The sequence below is a fragment of the Anolis carolinensis genome, unplaced genomic scaffold, assembly GCF_035594765.1.
Source record: "Anolis carolinensis isolate JA03-04 unplaced genomic scaffold, rAnoCar3.1.pri scaffold_17, whole genome shotgun sequence".
NCBI lineage: Eukaryota > Metazoa > Chordata > Lepidosauria > Squamata > Dactyloidae > Anolis > Anolis carolinensis.
The window spans coordinates 292,501-302,476 of record NW_026943827.1 but is presented as its reverse complement, the minus strand read 5'-3'; the positions used below and the strand labels follow the sequence as shown (position 1 = coordinate 302,476).

Genomic DNA, 9,976 nt, shown 5'->3' with positions numbered 1-9,976 from the left:
GTCCTTTGATGTGTACGTAGATCTGAACTACGAGCAAAGCTCTGTGCACACTCCAGGCATTTATAGGGTTTCTCCCCAGTGTGAGTCCTTTGATGTGTACGTAGATCTGAACTACGAGCAAAGCTCTGTGCACACTCCAGGCATGTATAGGGTTTCTCCCCAGTGTGAGTCCTTTGATGTGTCTTCAGCTTTCCATGCTGACTAAAGCTCTTTCCACATTCGATACATTTATATACTTTCTCCTCCATGTCAGCAGTGCTATGTACATTTAATTCCAATAAGGACACTTGATTCTTGTTTTTCCCTTTCTGATCACTCACAGCACTGGGTTCAAATTACAGGAAAGTAGATTCCATCTGAACATTAAGAAGAACTTCCTGACTGTAAGAGCTGTTTAGCGGTGGAACTCTCTGCCTCAAAATGTAGTTTCCAGCCTGATGCAGAGTAGCAAATAGTGTCCTGCTTCTTCTAACCACCTGTGTGTATGTTTGTATGTATGTGCTTTTAAGTTACTAATCAATGGTGACTCCATGAATTTCATAGGGTTTTCTAGGCAAGGAATATTCATAGGTGGTCTTTGGAATCCTTTAAACAGAAGCTAGATGCTCATCTGTCAGGGGTACTTTGGCTTTTCCTGCACGGCAGAGGCCTGGACTGGGTGCTTCATGAAGTCTCTTCTATGGTTCTACTCTAGAATCCAAAGTGAATGTAGGAATTCAGCAGGATCAGCCCCTTGAGAGGAATCCTTTTTCCTAGAGGACTGGTTTCCTTCCTGCACTTTGGTTTCCAAATGCCTTAATATCGACTAGAAGCTGGTTCGTTTCCCATCACGGCAGGGGTGGCTCCAGAGAACTCTCACGTCCTGGTCAAGAAAGAAGAAGCCAAAGGTTAGACATGAAGCCGCATACCTCTGGCTCAAGGCAAACAAGGCGAAAAAGGAAAGAAGAAAGGAAAGGTGGAAGGAAGGGAGGAAACACAGAAGGACAGGATAAGAGAAGGAAGGAATCATAGAAGGAGAGAACTGAACCCTTTTCCCATATTGGAGGGCCAGACACATTTCACTGGGTCAAACCCAAACGTGGTTAAAGGAACAGAAGGCAGGCAGGCAGAACTCCGTCCAGCATTCAAGGGTGTAACATTTTCTGGATCCCGGGTTTCCATGAATTACCAGCATTGTGCTAAATGCTGAAAGAAACAAGGATTTCTTTATTGATTGTGTCATCATCTCCCCTGCCACAAGGACCACCTTGCTTCCTCAGCATCTCAAAGGGTCACTCCGGCCACATTTCCCAAATGAATCTTCCAAACTAACAAGGACCTGCCTTCCCAACTGGCTCATTCACAACCACGTTCACAAATTGAGTCCATGCTGAACTAAGTTCCATTCAGGCAGGCAGGCAGAACTCCTTCCAACTTCAAGGGTGTAACATTTTCTGGATCCCGGGTTTCCATGAATTACCAGCATCGTGCTAAATGCTCAAAGGAACAAGGATCGATTGTGTCATTATTTCCCATGCCACAGGGACTCCCAACTCTGCTTCCTCAGCATCTCCTGCCACATTTCCCAAATGAATCTTCCAAACTAACAAGGACCTGCATTCCCAACTGACTAATTCACAACCACGTTGAGGTTTGTTGGGATGTCCAAAAAATGAGTCCACGCTGAACTCCGTTCCATCCAAGCCATGCGTTCCCTCGGTAGAGCCCATGATGAGATGCAAAGACAGGCACCGCTCCAGCCACAAAGCCTCCTTCCTGCCAACTCCTTTCCCCTTTGCCCACTTCCTCCTTGTCTTCTTTTCCCTCCATCCAGTGGAATACAAGAAGAACTAGCTTGGCTCAAGGAAGTCCTAAGAAAACTCGAGGCCACGGAGAGAAACGGTCTTCCCTGGATGCCTTTGGGAAGAAGCCTTCAAGGGGTCTCCACATGGCCTGAAAGGTTATCCCTTGATTCTGTACGGCTGAAAACGAAAACGACCGGGAGAAGAACTGGCCTCAGAGGGAACTTCCCAAAGAAATGGCCTGGTATTCTATCTCCCCAAACTCTGGCACCCTCACAGGGTTAAGACAGATCTAGAAGGAAGGTTTCTAATGCTAACGATAGAACTGCAAACAAATACCGTATATCAGGGGTCCTCAAACTTTTTAAGCCGAGGGCCGGTCCACAATCCTTCAGACAGTTGGCGGGCCGGATTATCATTTGGAAAAAAAATACAAATTCCGATGCACACTGCACATGTCTTATTTGTAGTGCAAAAACAATAACAAGAACAACGAAAGAACAATACAATATTTAAAAATACAAACAATTTTAACCAACATACATTGATCAGGATTTCAATGGGAAGTGTGGTCCTGCTTCTGGCCAATGAGATTGTCAAGTTAATTAGGGTGGTGGTGGTTGTTGTTGTTGTTGTTGTTGTGTGCCTTCAAGTTATTTCAAACTTCGGGCGAGCCCAAGTCTAAAATTTATGTATTTATTATTTATTTATTTATTTACTGCATTTATTTACTACATTTGTATCACACCCTTCTGACCCCAAAGGGGACTCAGAGTGGCTTACAAATTATATGTGTATACAATATATTATATTATTAGCATAGCACCATATTAGCATTATATATTATTATATTGAACTATACCACTATACTGTAATATTATTAGTAATATTATATGTAATATAGAACATATAATTAATATTATTATATGGTATTATTATTAGTGTTATATTGTATTACATTATAATATTATTATCAATATTATATGTATACTAGCTGTGCCCAGCCACGCGTTGCTGTGGCAAAGTGGTGGTGGTATCGGTTAAAACTTGTTGTGGAATTTTTATTTGACGTTATTTGTATTTTTTTAAATTAATTTTATTGTCACTTATCTTTTTTATTTATTATATTTTATTATTTTGTTGTATTATTTTTAGTCATTTTGTTATAGTATTTTATTGTATTAATTATTTTAGTGTTTTTTATAATTTTTTATTGTATTATTTGTATTTATTTTTTATCATTATTTTATTAACACTGGGCTGAGTGGGTTGCTAGGAGACCAAGTGGGCGGAGCTTAGCCTTGTAACTGGCAGCAATTGGATAAAAACAATTATTCCTCTCCCTCTAATTAGGAATTTATTTTTCTTTTCTTTTTGTTGTATCAACCTAGAGGCATGGATGAGGGGTTGTGATGTCAATTTTCGAGGTTGTGGGGTGTTTACTTTTGTTGTTTTGTCCGCTGCCTTGATGCCATCACTCTTTTATATATATAGATAACAAAATATTATATTATAAAACTGAGGGTGGGGGCCAGGTAAATGACCTTGGAGGGCCGCATCCGGCCCCCGGGCCTTAGTTTGGGGACCCCTGCCGTATATATTCATCTAGATGGTCTTTGGAGGTCTCTTTGCTTACCTATGGTCTTATGAGATCGTCTAGATCAGGGGTCCCCAAACTAAGGCCCAAGGGCCGGATGCGGCCCTCCAAGGTCATTGACCTGGCCCCTGTCTTAAACTTTAGACTTAGGGTTGACCTAAGTCTAGCTGGTTTTTGGAGGTCTCTTTGCTTACCTATGGTCTTATGGGATCGTCTAGATGGTCTTTGGAGGTCTCTTTGCTTACCTATGGTCTTATGAGATCGTCTAGATGGTCTTTGGAGGTCTCTTTGCTAACTATGGTCTTATGAGATCATCTAGATGGTCTTTGGAGGTCTCTTTGCTTACCTATGGTCTGATGAGATCGTCTAGATGGTCTTTGGAGGTCTCTTTGCTTACCTATGGTCTTATGAGATCATCTAGATGGTCTTTGGAGGTCTCTTTGCTTACCTATGGTCTTATGAGATCATCTAGATGGTCTTTGGAGGTCTCTTTGCTTACCTATGGTCTTATGAGATCGTCTAGATCAGGGGTCCCCAAACTAAGGCCCAAGGGCCGGATGCAGCCCTCCAAGGTCATTGACCTGGCCCCTGTCTTAAACTTTAGACTTAGGGTTGACCTAAGTCTAGCTGGTTTTTGGAGGTCTCTTTGCTTACCTATGGTCTTATGGGATCGTCTAGATGGTCTTTGGAGGTCTCTTTGCTTACCTATGGTCTTATGAGATCGTCTAGATGGTCTTTGGAGGTCTCTTTGCTAACTATGGTCTTATGAGATCATCTAGATGGTCTTTGGAGGTCTCTTTGCTTACCTATGGTCTGATGAGATCGTCTAGATGGTCTTTGGAGGTCTCTTTGCTTACCTATGGTCTTATGAGATCATCTAGATGGTCTTTGGAGGTCTCTTTGCTTACCTATGGTCTTATGAGATCATCTAGATGGTCTTTGGAGGTCTCTTTGCTTACCTATGGTCTTATGAGATCATCTAGATGGTCTTTGGAGGTCTCTTTGCTTACCTATGGTCTTATGAGATCATCTAGATGGTCTTTGGAGGTCTCTTTGCTTACCTATGGTCTTATGAGATCGTCTAGATCAGGGGTCCCCAAACTAAGGCCCATAGGCCGGATGCGGCCCTCCAAGGTCATTGACCTGGCCCCTGTCTTAAACTTTAGACTTAGGGTTGACCTAAGTCTAGCTGGTTTTGGAGGTCTCTTTGCTTACCTATGGTCTGATGAGATCATCTAGATGGTCTTTGGAGGTCTCTTTGCTTAGCTATGGTCTGATGAGATCATCTAGATGGTCTTTGGGGGTCTCTTTGCTTAGCTATGGTCTGATGAGATCATCTAGATGGTCTTTGGGGGTCTCTTTGCTTAGCTATGGTCTGATGAGATCATCTAGATGGTCTTTGGAGGTCTCTTTGCTTACCTATGGTCTGATGAGATCATCTAGATGGTCTTTGGAGGTCTCTTTGCTTACCTATGGTCTGATGAGATCATCTAGATGGTCTTTGGAGGTCTCTTTGCTTACCTATGGTCTTATGAGATCATCTAGATGGTCTTTGGAGGTCTCTTTGCTTACCTATGGTCTTATGAGATCATCTAGATGGTCTTTGGAGGTCTCTTTGCTTAGCTATGGTCTGATGAGATCATCTAGATGGTCTTTGGAGGTCTCTTTGCTTACCTATGGTCTTATGAGATCGTCTAGATGGTCTTTGGAGGTCTCTTTGCTTACCTATGGTCTTATGAGATCATCTAGATGGTCTTTGGAGGTCTCTTTGCTTACCTATGGTCTTATGAGATCATCTAGATGGTCTTTGGAGGTCTCTTTGCTTACCTATGGTCTTATGAGATCATCTAGCTGGTTTTGGAGGTCTCTTTGCTTACCTATGGTCTTATGAGATCATCTAGATGGTCTTTGGAGGTCTCTTTGCTTAGCTATGGTCTGATGAGATCATCTAGATGGTCTTTGGAGGTCTCTTTGCTTACCTATGGTCTTATGAGATCATCTAGATGGTCTTTGGAGGTCCCTTTGCTTACCTATGGTCTTATGAGATCGTCTAGATCAGGGGTCCCCAAACTAAGGCCCATGGGCCGGATGCGGCCCTCCAAGGTCATTGACCTGGCCCCTGTCCTAAACTTTAGACTTAGGGGTTGACCTACGTCTGAAATGACTTGGAAGGCACACAAAAACAATCCTAATTTTGGAGTATTTCATCATAGTCTGGCCCCCCAACACTCTGAGGGACTGTGAATCGGCCCTTCACTTAAAAAGTTTGAGGACCCCTGCTTTAAAGTTATTGAAAAGTTATTCATAACAGTAGTGACCTGAAATAATCTTTGATTTGATTTCAGCTTTGAAAAGAAGATTTAATTAATCCTTCTCCTCCTTCCTGCATTCTGCCTCCTCCTGCTTCTTTTCTTCCTTCCTTCCTTCCTTCTTCTCCTCCTTTTATGCTTCCTCCCTCTTCCTTTTTCGTGCTCTCCTTCTCCCAAGAAAATTAATGTCTATGGAAAATTAATGAAAGTCAGTGAAGCTGGGGGATACCTGCTCAGACCCCTGGCCATTGACCTGAGTAATCTGTGTCCAGCTTGAAGAAGCACTCCTCCGCAATTGGATGGTTACGACAGATAGCTGGCCTTCCGTAGGTTCTACTGCATTTCAGGGATTTTTATAATTTCATACTCTTACAAAGCACCCCTGACAGATGGCCACCCAGCCTCAATGTTAACAAATAAATAAATAAATAAATAATAATAAAGAGGGTTGGAAGAGACCCCTTGGGCCATTGAGTCCAATCCCCTTCTGCCTCTGCGGACCAAAAGCACAAGCAAAGCACCCCTGACAGGTGGCCACCCAGACTCAATGTTAACAAATAAATAAATAAATAAATAATAATAAAGAGGGTTGGAAGAGACCCTTTGAGCCATTGAGTCCAATCCCCTTCTGCCTCTGTGGACCAAAAGCACAAGCAAAGCACCCCTGACAGGTGGCCACCCAGACTCAATGTTAATAATAATAATAATAATAATAATAATAATAATAATAATAATAATAATAATAATAATAAAGAGGGTTGGAAGAGACCTTTTGGACCATTGAGTCCAACCCCCTTCTGCCTCTGCGGACCAAAAGCACAAGCAAAGCACCCCTGACAGGTGGCCACCCAGACTCAATGTTAATAATAATAATAATAATAAAGAGGGTTGGAAGAGACCCTTTGAGCCATTGAGTCCAATCCCCTTCTGCCTCTGCGGACCAAAAGCACAAGCAAAGCACCCCTGACAGGTGGCCACCCAGACTCAATGTTAATAATAATAATAATAATAAAGAGGGTTGGAAGAGACCCTTTGAGCCATTGAGTCCAATCCCCTTCTGCCTCTGCGGACCAAAAGCACAAGCAAAGCACCCCTGACAGATGGCCACCCAGCCTCAATGTTAATAATAATAATAATAATAAAGAGGGTTGGAAGAGATCCCTTGGGCCATTCAGTCCAACCCCCTTCTGCCTCTGCGGACCAAAAGCACAAGCAAAGCACCCCTGACAGATGGCCACCCAGACTCAATGTTAATAATAATAATAATAATAATAATAATAATAATAATAAAGAGGGTTGGAAGAGACCCCTTGGGCCATTGAGTCCAATCCCCTTCTGCCTCTGCGGACCAAAAGCACAAGCAAAGCACCCCTGACAGATGGCCACCCAGACTCAATGTTAATAATAATAATAATAATAATAATAATAATAATAAAGAGGGTTGGAAGAGACCCCTTGGGCCATTCAGTCCAACCCCCTTCTGCCTCTGCGGACCAAAAGCACAAGCAAAGCACCCCTGACAGATGGCCACCCAGCCTCAATGTTAATAATAATAATAATAATAATAATAATAATAATAATAATAAAGAGGGTTGGAAGAGACCCTTTGAGCCATTGAGTCCAATCCCCTTCTGCCTCTGCGGACCAAAAGCACAAGCAAAGCACCCCTGACAGATGGCCACCCAGACTCAATGTTAATAATAATAATAATAATAATAATAATAATAATAATAATAAAGAGGGTTGGAAGAGACCCCTTGGGCCATTGAGTCCAATCCCCTTCTGCCTCTGCGGACCAAAAGCACAAGCAAAGCACCCCTGACAGGTGGCCACCCAGACTCAATGTTAATAATAATAATAATAATAATAATAATAATAATAATAAAAATAAAAATAATAATAATAAAGAGGGTTGGAAGAGACCCCTTGGGCCATTGAGTCCAACCCCCTTCTGCCTCTGCGGACCAAAAGCACAAGCAAAGCACCTCTGACAGATGGCCACCCAGCCCCAATGTTAATTAATAATAATAATAATAATAATAATAATAAAGAGGGTTGGAAGAGACCCCTTGGGCCATTGAGTCCAACCCCCTTCTGCCTCTGCGGACCAAAAGCACAAGCAAAGCACCCCTGACAGGTGGCCACCCAGCCCCAATGTTAATTAATAATAATAATAATAATAATAATAATAATAATAATAAAGAGGGTTGGAAGAGACCCCTTGGGCCATTGAGTCCAACCCCCTTCTGCCTCTGCGGACCAAAAGCACAAGCAAAGCACCCCTGACAGATGGCCACCCAGCCCCAATGTTAATTAATAATAATAATAATAATAATAATAATAATAATAATAATAAAGAGGGTTGGAAGAGACCCCTTGGGCCATTGAGTCCAATCCCCTTCTGCCTCTGCGGACCAAAAGCACAAGCAAAGCACCCCTGACAGGTGGCCACCCAGACTCAATGATAATAAATAAATAAATAATAATAATAATAAAGAGGGTTGGAAGAGACCTTTTGGACCATTGAGTCCAATCCCCTTCTGCCTCTGCGGACCAAAAGCACAAGCAAAGCACCCCTGACAGATGTCCACTCAGCCTCAATGTTAATAATAATATTATTATTATTAACAGCCCGGGCTGTGGCGCAAGCTGTTGAGCAACCAGCTGCAATGAATCTCTCTGACCAGGAAGTCATGAGTTCGAGGCCAGCTCGGAGCCTGTGTCTGTCTCTGTCTTTGTTCTATGTTAAAAGGCATTGAATGTTTGCCTTTATGTGTGTAATGTGATCCGCCCTGAGTCCCCTTCGGGTGAGAAAGAAGGGAGGAATATAAATACTTTCAATAAATAAATAAAATAAATAATAATAAGGGTTGGAAGAGACCCCTTGGGCCATTGAGTCCAATCCCTTTCTTCCTTTGTGCACCGAAAGCACAAGCAAAGCACCCCTGACAGATGGCCACCCAGTCTCAACGTTAATAAGAAGAAGAAGAAGAAGAAGAAGAAGAAGAAGAAGAAGAAGAAGAAGAAGAAGAAGAAGACCTGGCTCTGGCTCATGAATGGGACCCTGAAGAAGGAGACAGAAGGCCTGATCCTTGCAGCCCAGGAGCAAGACATCAGGACAAAGGCCATTAATAATAATAATAATAATAATAATAATAATAGAAGACCTGGCTCTGGCTCACGAATGGGACCCTGAAGAAGGAGACAGAAGGCCTGATCCTTGCAGCCCAGGAGCAAGACATCAGAACAAATGCAATTCAGGCCAAGATCGAAAAATCAGCTGATGACCCAAAATGCAGACTGTGCAAGGAAGCTGACGAAACCATGGATCATATCCTCAGCTGCTGTAAGAAAATCGCACAGACAGACTACAAACAGAGGCACAACTATGTGGCCCAAATGATTCATTGGAACTTATGCCTCAAGTCCCACCTCCCAGCAGCAAAGAACTGGTGGGATCACAAACCTGCAAAAGTATTGGAGAATGAGCAGCAAAGATACTGTGGGATTTCCGAATCCAGACTGACAAAGTCCTGGAACACAACACACCAGACATCACTGTTGTGGAAAAGAACAAGGTTTGGATCATTGATGTCGCCATCCCAGGTGACAGTCGCATTGACGAAAAAGAACAGGAAAAACTCAGCCGCTCTCAGGACCTCAAGATTGAACTGCAAAGACTCTGGCAGAAACCAGTGCAGGTGGTCCCGGTGGTGATGGGCACATTGGGTGCCGTGCCAAAAGATCTCAGTCGGCATTTGGAAACAATAGACATTGACAAAATCACCATCTGCCAACTGCAAAAGGCCACCTTACTGGGATCTGCAGCATCATCCGAAAATACATCACACAGTCCTAGACACTTGGGAAGAGTTCGACTTGTGGTTTTGTGATACGAAATCCAGCATGTCTATCTTGTTTGCTATGTCATAATAATAATAATAATAATAATAATAATATACATCACACAGTCCTGTCTATCTTGTTTGCTGTGTCATATAATAAATAATAATAATAATAATAATAATAATAATAATAATGCATTACAACAGTGCATCGTGACTATATCAACACAACTAAACGCCCCAGAAATACAAAACTTGACACACAACTAAACGCCCCAGAAATACAAAACTTCGCAACACAACACAAAAGCCTTGCCTCTCAGTTGTAACAACACAACCACACCACAAAACCACAATCCGGACCGACAAAACTCACAACAACGCATTGTGACTATAACAAATACAAAATTTGACAACACAACTCATCCACCTCCCCAATCCCTA

At 42.5% G+C, this 9,976-nt stretch overlaps 1 long non-coding RNA gene across 1 annotated transcript in view; it reads right to left on the bottom strand.

Annotated features, from left to right (window-relative positions):
* Window positions 1-488: 488 nt before the first annotated feature.
* The window catches only part of LOC134294605 (uncharacterized), a 14,541-nt gene continuing 5,053 nt past the window's right edge, over window positions 489-9,976 (bottom strand). Inside the window, exon 2 of the long non-coding RNA XR_010001411.1 lies at window positions 489-862. This is a non-coding gene — a long non-coding RNA (uncharacterized LOC134294605). The remainder of the gene's footprint in view (window positions 863-9,976) is intronic.